Raw genomic sequence first — 14,494 nt, 5'->3', positions numbered from 1 at the left:
AGAGCTTCCGCCGATGTTTCACGGTCCGGAACCTCCAATAACGGGCCACAGTCCGGAACCTCCAATGACGGGCCACAGTCCGGAACCTCCAATGATGGGCCACAGTCTGGAACCTCCACCGACGAGCCACAGTCCAGAACCTCCAGCGACGGGCCACAGTCCGGAACCTCCACCGACGGTCCACAGTCTGGAACCTCCAACGATGGGCCACAGTCAGGAACCTCCACCGACGGTCCACAGTCCGGAACCTCCACCGACGGGCCACAATCCGGAACTACCAACCACGGGCCACAGTCCGGAACCTCCACCGACGGTCCACAGTCCGGAACCTCCACTGACGGTCCACAGTCCGGGGTCTCCAGCGAAGGTCCCCAGTCCGGGGTCTCCAGCGACAGTTCCTAGTCCGGGGCCTCCGGCGATGATCCGCAGTCCAGAGCCTCCGGCGATAATCAGCCGTCTGGTTCCACAAAGGCGTAAGGATCAGCGTAAGGAGGGGAGACTGTGTCCAGAAAGGAGCCACCACCGAAGGTAGATGCCCACCAGGACCCCCCCCCTATAGGTTCAGGTTTGCGGCAGGGAGTCCGCACCTTTGGGGGGGGGGGGGGGGGGTTACTGTCATGCTCTGACCTTAGATATCTCTGTTTTCTTTATATTTTGGTTAGGTCAGGGTGTGACGAGGGTGGGTATGCTAGTTTTTGAATTGTCTAGGGTTTTTGTATGTCTAGGGGTTTTGTAGGTCTAGGTAATTTGGATGTCTATGGTGGCCTGATATGGTTCCCAATCAAAGGCAGCTGTTTATTGTCGTCTCTGATTGGGGATCATATTAAGGTAATTTCCCTTTTGTGTTCATGGGTTCTTGTCTATGTGTAGTTGCCTGTCAGCACACATTTGTATAGCTTCACGTGTCGTTTTGTTATTTTGGTTAGTTTGTTCAGTGTTCATTCTTATAATAATAAAGAATGTACGCATACAACGCTGCGCCTTGGTCCGATTCATACGACGAACGTGACAATTGTGGAGGCCAGGTCATCTGATGCAGCACTCCATCACTCTCCTTCTTGGTCAAATAGCCCTTACACAGCCTGGAGGTGTGTTGGGTCATTTTCCTGTTGAAAAACTAATGATAGTCTCACTAAGCGGAAACCAGATGGGATGGCGTATCGCTGCGGTGTCCATGCTGGTTAAGTGTGCCTTGAATTCTAAATAAGTCTCAGACAGAGTCTCCAGCAAAGCACCCCCACACCATCACACCACCTCCTCCATGCTTCACAGTGGGAAACACATATGTGGAGATCATCCTTTCACCTACTTTGCGTCTCACAAAGAAATGGCGGTTGGAACCAAAAATCTCAAATTTGAACTCATCAGACCAAAGGACAGATTTCCACCTGTCTAATGTCCATTGATCGTGTTTCTTAACCCAAGCAAGACTCTTCTTCTTATTGGTGTCCTTTAGTAGTGGTTTATTTGCAGCAATTTGACCATGAAGGCCTGATTCACATAGTCTCCTCTGAACAGTTGATGTGTGTCTGTTACTTGAACTCAGTGAATCATTTATCTGAGGTGTAGTTAACTCTTATGAACTTATCATTTGCATCAGTGGTAACTCTGGGTCTTCCTTTGCTGTGGCGTTTCTCATGAGAGCAAGTTTCATCATAGCGCTTGATGGATTTTGCGACTGCAAATATTTTCCAGATTGATTGATCTTCTTATCTTAAAGTAATGATGGACTGTCATTTCTCTTTGCTTATTTGAGTTGTTCCTGACGTATGGACTAGGGCTATCTCCTGTATACCACCCATACCTAGTCACAACACAACTGATTGGCTCAAATGCATTAAGAAGGAATGAAATTCCACAAATGAACTTTTAACAAGGAACACATGTTAATTGAAATGCATTCCAGGTTACAACCTAATGAAGCTGGTTGAGAGAATGCCAAGAGTGTGCAAAGCTGTCATCAAGGCAAAGGGTGGCTACATTGAAGAATCTCAAATATAAATACATGTAACAACTGTTTGGTGACTACATGATTCCACATGTGTTATTTCATAGTTCTGATGTCTTCACTATAATTCAACAATGTAGAAAATAGTAAAAATAAAGAAAAACCCTTGAGGTGTGTCCAAACTTTTGACTGGTACTGTATGTCTATGCGTGTGGGTGTGCGAGTAGGTGAGTATGCATCCTCCAGCACTAATGGTCACAGCTGCTTCAACACACACACAAACACCTCTCCCTCGCAACCCACTTGCACCAACCCCCCCAACTCTGTCAGATCAGGAATGCACAGGCACGTTCTGCCCTTAATGTTCTCCCTGTTTGCACTGTTTATGCAGCCCACGCACTCATTTAAATAAACTTGATTGCTTTATTTCTACGTGTGTGTCTGTATTTCTCTGCCGAGGATGTGTGTGCGTGGATTTGTGTGCCACCGTAGCTGTCTGTTTATTATTATATCATAAAGTCTGCGCTTATTCTAATAAGGCCTGTAATGAATTGCACCATTAGACCGCTGGGTTCAGGAATGCTCACCGCCGGAACCACAGTGATTGCCCATTCAGGTTGTTCACCCTGTTTCTTAAAAGAGCCTGATTCTCATTATAATTTTTTTCAGTAACTTCCCATTTAATTAAAAAATGGCGATCATCCATACTCAGTTTGTTTCTCTATATGTTTTGCTTCAGGAGTGAACCTTTCCAGCCCAGTGCCCGTTAACCTCTTTGGTTTAAAGACACTGCTCTCTGCCTGTTGTTGGAACTGCACTTCAGGAAGGCAAATAGAGAAAGTCACCTGGCTGTGTGGTGCTCCAGTTTTACAGATTAACCTCCTACATACTGGTCACTTTTCCATTTTTGAAGTGTGTAAAATGCAGATGATTAGGAGGAAAGGTTAAGATGTCAGGATATGTTTTAGGATGTCCCCTCTGTCTCCAAATCAAACACAGTTATTCACTTCTTCAAATGCATTAGCGACTGGTAAAATTTACAACAGGACAACATTAATTGGTACAGTTGAACTTAAAATGAACCTTCTGTGAATGAAGAAGTACCATGCAAACAATCAGATGAATACCAACGCAGTCAAATAATGATGAAAGAACGAGAGGGAAAATGAGTAGGTAGAATGTTCAGAATGTCAGGTCAGTGAAATGCCACAGCATCACCAGCATCTGTCCAGTGTAAAATATGTCCGTTACCTCCGATAGGATCAAAGCAACTGCATCGTTCTATAGACTGTCTGTACTCGATGATGCAACTTTAATCCTTGTTTTTTTTCTCTCTTCCGAGGGAGTTTGTTTTCTCACAGTTTTGCAATTAAGCAAGAATCTCTTTTGAAGTGAATGGCCCCCTCTCTCTTCATGGCTTTGTTTCTTCTTATTTAAATGAGAGCATAGCGACCTGGCATACCACACCGTATTGAGCCCACTGAGTTTATACCACTGCTGTAGAACGTAAACAAAGGATGCTTCATTAGTAGCCTGGCACTTTATTAATCCTTAACTCACACATTCACACACACACACACACACACACACACACACACACACACACACACACACACACACACACACACACACACACACACACACACACACACACACACACACACACACACACACACACACACACACACACACACACACACACTCACTCCAGTCTCTTTGTCTGGTTAAGGCTTAAGTTAACAAATAATGAAGTCCTCGGTTGTTCAAAGGACACTTAAACCGTAATAAGGACCAACTAAGGAGAGTCTCTGTGTGTGTCCTGGAAGGGGGAGTAATTGGTTAAAAAGGATGAAGAACCCCAGCTTTTTCCAACCGCCCCTTTCTGTCAGGGACCACAAAGAAACAAAGAAATATGCAAAACAAAACAAAATCGAAAAAGAAAGGCAGACAGTAGCCACCCCCATCTTGAAAACATATGCAGGCACATGCTCCCGCATTCTATTGTCTTAACTGCTGGCCCTCACTCTATAACTAACTCTGACAACTTTTTCGGCGGGGACATGGAGACGCCCCCACCAGAGGCGTGGGAGGGGCGGGGGGTCAGGGGGGTCAGGTTGAGGGATGTGTTTTGGCAAAAGGAGCACGCTTCATTAGGCCTTTTGGCTCAGGGTTCATTAAAACTCCAGGAGAGGAACATTCCAGGATACTATTAACCAAGCACTCCTCCTGAAATGCTGTCAGGACCAACAGATTTGAATCATCATGTGTTAACCCCCCTACACACCCCCCCACCCTCTCCTCCTCTACTCCAGCCAGACCCTCTATTCTATGCGCAAACCACGGCACTGCACCCTGTCTCACTCTCCTCCCCAGACAATAGGCTCCATCTATTAGGCAGCTCAACTTTCCCTGGCAGGACTCTGTGAGGCTGAGAGCTGAGCCCAGTACGGCAGGCGGAGGGGTGACAGTCACCTCTCAGACACCTCGCTGATGACAGAGAGAAGGAGGGAAGAAAGGAAGGAGTATGTTTTAACAGTTCAGTGAGGCCATGGGGGAAAGAGATAATTGTATTTTTGATGGGGTGGGGGTGATGGAGTGAGAGAGGGAATGAGGGAGACAGGGAAGGAGAGAATGTGTTTCTAGGGTGGTGAAGTGATAGAGTTAGAAAGGGAGAGAGGAAAGGAGGGAGTGAGCATTGGGGTTGGAGTGAATTGATGCAGGGAGAGAGGAATAAAAGGAGAGAGGGAAAGAGGGAGAAGGTCTCAGGGTTCGGGGTGAGGTGAACCACCAGGGTCCCATCATAGATCCAATAGCCGACAGCTGCTGCTGAGGAGAATATAAGTCATGCAGCTGTAACTGGGACCAACACTGGCACTATAATCACCAAGAACGGGAGTTTACTAGTCTATTCGTTCAGCTATACTCAAAACATATTGGACAGATCATTAAAAAATACACCACAGCACTGTTCTCAATACCAGTGTCAAGGGACTTGATATCCACTTGAAGCGGCTTGTTTTTACATTAGGATATGTCCTCTATATATGCACCGATATACCAGCTATAGTAGAGATGTAAGGCAATGTAAAGTCCAGGGTATTAAGTTGGCAGTGTGCAGTAGGACAGGTATAGATGCATGAGGCCCTGTGGTGCCATCGGCCGGGCTGATTATGTGGGCTCCATGCCTGGTCAGTTTTAACTGGAGGAGATTAGAGAGAGCAGGAGAAGGGTTTAACCTCGTTTGGATCTCTGATATGTTAATTAAAATGGATTTCTGAAAAAGGGATGGAGGGATGGGGAGGATGGCAAGCTCCACCTCAGCCGACCCAAAACCCATCTGTTGGCTGAGGTAGGTGTGGGTGCACAGGCGCGTGTGTGTTTGTGCACGCGTGTGGCCAGCGGAACAGAGATGATAGGCCATACAGCTTATGTTATTAAAGCGCCATTTTACCTCTTAATCGCTTTTTTGGATTCATTCGACAACGTTTCTGACCGTGCTTTGTTATCCTCCCCATTTTTAGCTTTCCTGGATTTAACTCCGTTGCATCCATCCATTTCCTAATCCCTCTGTTTTATCAGTGACACTCTGAGAGCAACCCAGATTGTGTGGCCATGTCAAGTTCCATGCCTGTCAGACCCTGGATCGTGTCTGTCGCTGTCTATCTGGGTGGGTTATTGCCTGGCCTGTCAAACCCTGATCATGTCTATCTCTGTCTATCTGGTTGGGTTATTGCCTGGCCTGTCAAACCCTGATCATGTCTATCTCTGTCTATCTGGTTGGGTTATTGCCTGGCCTGTCAAACCCTGATCATGTCTATCTCTGTCTATCTGGGAGGGTTATTGCCTGGCCTGTCAAACCCTGATCATGTCTATCTGGGTGGGTTATTGCCTGGCCTGTCAAACCCTGATCATGTCTATCTCTGTCTATCTTCGTGGGTAATTGCCTGGCCTGTCAAACCCTGATCATGTCTCTCTCTGTCTATCTGGGTGGGTTATTGCCTGGCCTGTCAGACCCTGGATCGTGTCTGTCTCTGTCTATCTGGGTGGGTTATTTCCTGGCCTGTGAAGATGTAGATATTCATGTGTCTGAGACGGGCCGCAGCTGACGGGCCACTAAATAAAGAATGGTATACACAAGGCTGGGCAAAACACATCGTCTTCTCTGACCTCAAATTTAAATATGATCCCCCTTCCCTACCTCCATCCCTCCCTTCCTTCAATCTTCCCCCCATCAAACCCCTGCGTGGTGATAGATGGAGCGGCAGAGACAGCGAGCGTTAAAGTTTGTGGGCCATGGACCGACGGCGCTGCCTGAAAATCACTGGCGTAGAGTAAGCACTCGGAATTGGATGAGAAAGATAGTGAGAGAGGGGGGGAAAGAGGGAGGTGTCAGCACTTTTCTTTCCATACATTTCACTCAGCTGAAGAGAGTCTTATTAAAAGTGACCTAATAATATTGTGGTGGTGATCCCCAGCCAGCCTCTAACATCGTCACATCACAAAGGAATCTACTACCATACTTCCTCTAAGAAGCACTGCAGCGTAGCTTAGCTAGCTTGTTCTGAGACTCTGGCCTGATCATATGCACCACTAGTATCATATATCACTTGAATTGAATTAGCGTTATACTTGTAATGTTCTTTGTTTATTTATAAAATAAGACATACGGTATTGTCCCCAAAGGGATATTTGTCATTTGTCAAGTCATATGTCTTTTAGTTTAGTTTATTAATTCGACCATTTTAAAAAACAAGCACACATAAAACTTAAAAGCCATACATGCACATGAATAAAACCATGGAGGACAACACACCATAAAGTCTGGGACTTATTTCCATTGTGGTCCTCTTGAGACAAGATGGCTAGACAAGATCGAACACAGTATGGCAGTGAAATAATAAAACAAAAACAGAAGAACATCTATCTCATCATTCCAGTGACATCATAGGGGTTATTCAGACATTAAACATATTTTTACTTTATGTTTAAAGCTGTCCAGAGAGGACGTTGTTTTTATAGGCAGAGGCAACTCATTCCATTCTGAGGCTACAGTATACAAGAAAGTACCTTTCCCAGCATTACTCCTGAACCTGTATAAGCACACATCAGCAACACCTGATCTGGTGCTGCGATTGTGTAATCACAGGAAAGTAATCACTTAAATATCTGGACGCAGGACCATAAATACTCCTGTAAACCAAACCTAGTCTAATCTGGGACACCCTAGTCTCAACAGGCAGGACCATAAATACTCCTGTAAACCAGACCTAGTCTAATCTGGGACACCCTAGTCTCAACAGGCAGAACCATAAATACTCCTGTAAACCAGACCTAGTCTAATCTGGGACACCCTAGCCTCAACAGGCAGAACCATAAATACTCCTGTAAACCAGACCTAGTCTAATCTGGGACACCCTAGTCTCAACAGGCAGAACCATAAATACTCCTGTAAACCAGACCTAGTCTAATCTGGGACACCCTAGTCTCAACAGGCAGGACCATAAATAATCCTGTAAACCAGACCTAGTCTAATCTGGGACACCCTAGTCTCAACAGGCAGAACCATAAATACTCCTGTAAACCAGACCTAGTCTAATCTGGGACACCCTAGTCTCAACAGGAAGGACCATAAATACTCCTGTAAACCAGACCTAGTCTAATCTGGGACACCCTAGTCTCAACAGGCAGAACCATAAATACTCCTGTAAACCAGACCTAGTCTAATCTGGGACACCCTAGCCTCAACAGGCAGAACCATAAATACTCCTGTAAACCAGACCTAGTCTAATCTGGGACACCCTAGTCTCAACAGGCAGAACCATAAATACTCCTGTAAACCAGACCTAGTCTAATCTGGGACACCCTAGCCTCAACAGGCAGAACCATAAATACTCCTGTAAACCAGACCTAGTCTAATCTGGGCCACCCTAGTCTCAACAGGCAGAACCATAAATACTCCTGTAAACCAGACCTAGTCTAATCTGGGACACCCTAGTCTCAACAGGCAGAACCATAAATACTCCTGTAAACCAGACCTAGTCTAATCTGGGACACCCTAGTCTCAACAGGCAGAACCATAAATACTCCTGTAAACCAGACCTAGTCTAATCTGGGCCACCCTAGTCTCAACAGGCAGAACCATAAATACTCCTGTAAACCAGACCTAGTCTAATCTGGGACACCCTAGTCTCAACAGGCAGAACCATAAATACTCCTGTAAACCAGACCTAGTCTAATCTGGGACACCCTAGTCTCAACAGGCAGAACCATAAATACTCTTGTAAACCAGACCTAGTCTAATCTGGGCCACCCTAGTCTCAACAGGCAGGACCATAAATAATCCTGTAAACCAGACCTAGTCTAATCTGGGACACCCTAGTCTCAACAGGCAGAACCATAAATACTCCTGTAAACCAGACCTAGTCTAATCTGGGACACCCTAGTCTCAACAGGCAGGACCATAAATACTCCTGTAAACCAGACCTAGTCTAATCTGGGACACCCTAGTCTCAACAGGCAGAACCATAAATACTCCTGTAAACCAGACCTAGTCTAATCTGGGACACCCTAGTCTCAACAGGCAGGACCATAAATACTCCTGTAAACCAGACCTAGTCTAATCTGGGACACCCTAGCCTCAACAGGCAGAACCATAAATAATCCTGTAAACCAGACCTAGTCTAATCTGGGACACCCTAGTCTCAACAGGCAGGACCATAAATACTCCTGTAAACCAGACCTAGTCTAATCTGGGACACCCTAGTCTCAACAGGCAGAACCATAAATACTCCTGTAAACCAGACCTAGTCTAATCTGGGACACCCTAGTCTCAACAGGCAGAACCATAAATACTCCTGTAAACCAGACCCAGTCTAATCTGGGACACCCTAGTCTCAACAGGCAGAACCATAAATACTCCTGTAAACCAGACCCAGTCTAATCTGGGACACCCTAGTCTCAACAGGCAGAACCATAAATACTCCTGTAAACCAAACCCAGTCTAATCTGGGACACCCTAGTCTCAACAGGCAGAACCATAAATACTCCTGTAAACCAGACCCAGTCTAATCTGGGACACCCTAGCCTCAACAGGCAGGACCATAAATACTCCTGTAAATCAGACCTAGTCTAATCTGGGACACCCTAGTCTCAACAAGCAGAACCATAAATACTCCTGTAAACCAGACCTAGTCTAATCTGGGACACCCTAGTCTCAACAGGCAGAACCATAAATACTCCTGTAAACCAGACCTAGTCTAATCTGGGACACCCTAGTCTCAACAGGCAGCCAGTTTAGTTCCTGAAAGCAGATCCTGCCTATGTGAGTATGTGGACTCACCTTCAATGCTACCCTGATCAACTTATTCTGGGCTATCTGGAGCTTCCCCTTCATAAATTTAGATAAGCCCCCAAACCAGGAAGTACTAGCGTAGTCAAAATGGCATTACATGAGGGCAGTAGCTAGCACCTTCATGGAGTCCTTATCAAGCAACTTGGACTTTCTAGCCAAAAACGTAGTCCTGGCATTAACCTTCCCTAGCACCTTATTGGCCATGCTCACACCTCCCAAGCTTCCATCAAGGATACATGCCAAGTAGCTAACAGAGGTTTTAGTAGTCAGCACCTCACCCCCTAACTCCACTCTGATTTCAGACAACCTACACAATTTAGGTCTGGATCCAAAAATAATTGCTTCAGTTTTCCCTAAGTGCAGAGATAGCTTATTATCTCCGAGCCATTTGCTAATGTTAGTAAGCTCTGTGCTAAGTATGCTCTCCAACATAGTTTTACTTCTGTGAGACACCAGAAGTGTAGAGTCATCCGCATAAAGAAAAAGAGGGCAAGAACAAGCAGCATCTTTCAAATCATTAATATACAATAAAAACAGCAGAGGCCCAAGCACACTGCACTTTTTGTTTGAATCTTTATCTAACTAGGCAAGTCAGTTAAGAACAAATTCTTATTTTCAATGACTGCCTATGAACAGTGGGTTAACTGTCTGTTCAGGGGCAGAACAACAGATTTGTACCTTGTCAACTTGGGGGTTTGAGCTTGCAACCTTCCGGTTACTAGTCCAACACTCTAACCACCAGGCTACCCTGCCGCCACTGTGCATAGCCCATCTGTAATATAGCCCATCCAACTACCTCATCCCCATTCTGTATTTATTTATTTATCTTGCTCCTTTGCACCCCAGTATCTCTACTTGCTCATTCATCTTCTGCACATCAATCACTCCAGTGTTTTAATTGGTATATTGTAATTAGTTCGCCACCATGGCCTATTTATTGCCTTACCTTCCTTATCTTACCACATTTGCACACACTGTATACAGATTTCTCTACTGTATTAATTGACTGTATGTTTGTTTATTCAATGTGTAAAAACTGTGTTGTTGTATGTGTCAAACTGCTTTGCTTGATTCTTGGCCAGGTCGCAGTTGTAAATGAGAACTTGTTCTCAACTAGACCACCAGGTTAAATAAAGGTGAAAAATATATATATTTTCTAAATATGTCACAAGCACAGTCATGCACTCCCCAGCCCAGACCCAGAGCTAGCACATTATAGAAGTGTTTAAAGTTTAGTGCCTCATACACAACGTCTCAGAAGAGGCTCAATAGCCAGATCTTTCAAAAACAAAGTAAAGTCAAATATCAAAGTATTAATATCTGTATCGTGTTGCTTGAATTATCATTATACTATTCTACTCATTTTAAAGTTATTCTGTTTGTTTAGTATGTTGTTGGTTCTATTTATGTGATACTTGAGTTTCATAAAAATAACTCCAGTCAAGTTATTTGACAAAGTCTCACTCACTTCCCCCCACACCTTTGCATCATGCTCCTTTCGCCAAGATTGCCATCGTAACGTTCTGTGGTGTGTTCATTCATGCAGCCTTGCTTCATACACAGGGTGTCATAACAGGGTCAAAGTGCAAACAAACACTTGACCTTCCTTTTGATTGGTCCACCAAAATGGAAGGTGGTGTGTTATTTAACATGCTGATGTCGAGCATCTGACTCACAATATCAATGTATTTAATAGCTGTTATGCACAAGCTTGTTAGGGGGCTTGGGATAAATGGAACAGATTTGGTGAATAATCCTCCCCCAATCTGGCAATCACAGCTGGATGTCTCAACCTCCCCCGTTGCCCCCCTCGATTCTTCCAACACCGCCACCCACCCAGCCATCACCGCCACCCACGCACGCACATGTGTGCGCACACATACATCCTCCTCTTCAACCCCCTGACTCTGACCAACACAGGACAGGAACAGAAAATATCGAGAGGGATAGAGAGACAGAGATAGAGGGTAAGGGAGAGGAAGAGGGGTCAGGGAGATATGTAGGGATAAAGAGACAGAGATTGGAACAGGGGTCAGGGAGAGATATAGGGATAGAGAGGCAGATATAGGAAGATGGGTCAGGAAGAGATATAGAGATAGAGAAACAGAGGTAGGAAGAGGGCCAGTAAGAGATATAGAGATAGAGAAACAGAGGTAGGAAGAGGGCCAGGAAGAGATATAGGGTTTGAGACAGTGGATGTCTGATTGGGTTCTCCCTCTTCCAAATCCCTCTTAACCCAGATAACCATGGCCCCTCCACCTACTCAAACATGGCTGGGTCACAAAAGGGAATTAGGATGGAAACCCTAGACACACACACACACAGACCCTCTTGGAAAGATAAAACAGCTTCAAGTCCCTGATCCCGGCACGTCATTCCGAAACTCAATGTCCTCCAAATCCAGCAAGAGAATCCAACAAGCTTTGCTACTGCAGATTAACTGACTACCTGTGCCAGATTGCCTACGCTCTGATCCATGTGGTAGGGGAGAGTGGGGTAAGTTAGGCCAAAGGGGTAAATTGAGCCACCCTTGTTTCTGGAAAGCCATACACAAAATTGGAGTCTGTGAAGGAAGAATTCACATTGAAAAGGTTGTAAGTAAGTTAGGTCCAAGGTTTCATGATGCTTGTATCTAAACCAAAGCAGATACTTTTAAGATTGTTCTATACATCAGTTGGGGTCTCTATCAGAATCAATATAAGGCCATAAACCTACGTAGCATGAAAGTGCATCCTTGTAGCTGTGTGGGCTAATATAGTCAAAATGTTTGCCTTGGGTAAGTTGAGCCAATGGCCATGGTGTAAGTTCAGTCAATGGTTGAGCCAATGGAAAGTTAATCAAATTGAAGTGTTTTTTTCCCCAGGCGTAATGCAAGGAATTTTTGCTGGCTCAACTCAACTTGTGCCAAGAGTGCACGTTTTTTTGGACAAGCTATGTTTTCCAAACTGTAATCTTTACATGAATTCTGAATATTTCCAGGGATACACAACATCCTGAAATATATTTAAATACCTTTGTTAGAAAGAATACTATGTTTCCCTTGAGGGAGTGATGCTGAATGTAAAAAAGGTCTCCACTCTCCCCTACTATGGCGTAGTGACGTCTGGCATGTAATCACACTGCCTTCCTCTTTCTTCTCTGGGTTATTTAGGCTGTCTCAAGACCTTTAGCTCCATCTCCTGTGGCTGCTTGGGAGCCAGATTGACCAGGGATAGCATTGTGACCTTGCCATCTGACACGGAGCGTAGCGCCACACAGATGTGCCAGCTACAGCATCTTTAGCAGGGCAACAACAGCACAACAACAAATAGTAGAAGCAGGTTAGCCTGTTGTAATTAGTGGTAGGCCAAAAGGGTTGGGATGTAATTCTTTAGCTCAGGGAATGGAGAGGCCCAGAGGCCCCTGTGGCGGGCCCTAGGAGACCCTGTAGGGTCACGCGGGGTCGTTTTTCATTAAACAGGCTGCCCTAAGACCTAGAGGGCTGAAAGCGCTATTGGTAAAGATCCCATATTGGATGTTGAACATACTGTATCTGTCTGTCTCTGCCTCGGGCTGTCTTTCTGCTCTAAGCCGATTGGCCCTAGCTGCCGCCATGTGCATTTCATAATTCAACTTGTTTTGTTGGGTGGTGACAAGTGGCACGCTCTGATCTGTTACATTACAGTCACTGATCCAACTATTACCATAACACCCCTGTCACACACACATCACACACAGGCAAACACACACACATGCGTGCACACACACACACACACACACATACAACTTTCTCTTTCTCTCTTATTGCCCTCCTTTTTCATTGCAGTGCTTATTGATTTACCCCATCTCTGCTTCTGACCTCAGGGCCGGCCCTACATTTCTGGAGGCCCTAAGCAAGATTTGGTTTGAGGGCACCCAACTTCGCAGGTAAACTATTTTAGTGGTGTCCTTCTTGATGGCAGAGATAAGAAATGTTTTCAAGTGAATTTCCTGCAATTCTACACATTTTGCCATGGGTTGGAGAGAAAATGTTGCATTTTTAAACTCATTTAATGGAATTCTACCAATTTTGCCATGGAACGGACAGAAAAAGTTGTACTTTTAAAGCTAGTTTCATGGAATTCTACACATTTTGCCATGGAGCAGACAGAAAATGTTGCAGTTTTAAGGTCCACTGGGCACATGCCTTGCGTGCCTGGTCAGTCATTTGGTCATGATTACTACAAGGTGTAGATAGCTGGCTATATTAACTTAACAATTAAAATATGTTTTGCTGACATGGGCAAATTGAGCGAATGTCAGTGACTGACATTACAAGAGAAAAACTGCTGATGCACAACCACCTTATGTATTCTATTATTCTAACTCTCAACAGTAAGTTGAGACCCCGACTGAGATCCCATGCATATTTTTGGGTTGGGGTACCCCTAGCGGCCGGGGGTCCTAAGCGAATGCCTGCCCTGCTTTGCATCTGAAGACTTCCTGTTCCCTTTTCTTTTTTTAACAACTTGTTCATGTCAATCATCTCTCCTATAGAAACTCCTTTCAGTTTCTCTCTCATTCCTGTCATTCCTTCTACTCCTCTCTCTTCTATCTTGCATTTTCCTCCTTATTTCTCTCTCTCTTTCCATCGATCCCTCGTTTCCCTCTTTCCATCGTTCTTGTCTGCCTTCCTCTCACTATTTTCTCTCTACCCCTCCCTTCTGCATCACTCTTTTTTCTCTCCATTACTGTCATGCCCAGTCTCTCTCTCCTCTCCTTCTGTATAGCTGCAGAGGCTCCTGCGTTAGCCATGTTGCTGACAGTGCTGTTTGTGTGAGCAGTGAGCTCCTCCATGGCCTCCCTCGCCTCCCTGCCTCCTTCCCTATCTACCCCCTCCATGCAAGGGAATTAACCTTTCAGCCCTGGGTTTCTGTATTTAATGACTGTCTAAGGGGCCACCTCCAACTACATGGCCCAGCCTCCCCCCCTCCCCACAGCACACTAGAGGGGCTCCGTGCCGCTGCCCTCTCTTTATTACCTGTAGAAGCTGTGTTGAGCTTATTAACACCACAGACAATGCCTGCTGCAGAGGGTATATTCCTAATGCATGGCTGAGCACATAATGAATGTACTGTACAACGGGCGTAGGTGAGAACTGTATAATGTATGCTGTGTTTACTGTATATGGTTAAATATGGACTGAATATAAAACGCACATAAAATGCACCAAGTGG

The 14,494-nt window shown here is 45.1% G+C and overlaps 1 pseudogene; it reads left to right on the top strand.

Moving 5' to 3' along the window:
• The first annotated feature begins 418 nt into the window (after positions 1-418).
• LOC135519734 (nephrin-like) overlaps positions 419-14,494 on the top strand; it is an 81,076-nt pseudogene continuing 67,000 nt past the window's right edge.

Source organism: Oncorhynchus masou, chromosome 29 (genome assembly GCF_036934945.1).
Source record: "Oncorhynchus masou masou isolate Uvic2021 chromosome 29, UVic_Omas_1.1, whole genome shotgun sequence".
Taxonomy (NCBI): Eukaryota; Metazoa; Chordata; class Actinopteri; order Salmoniformes; family Salmonidae; genus Oncorhynchus; species Oncorhynchus masou.
The sequence above is the reverse complement of the archived record's forward strand: the minus strand, read 5'-3'. Positions and strand labels throughout refer to the sequence as shown.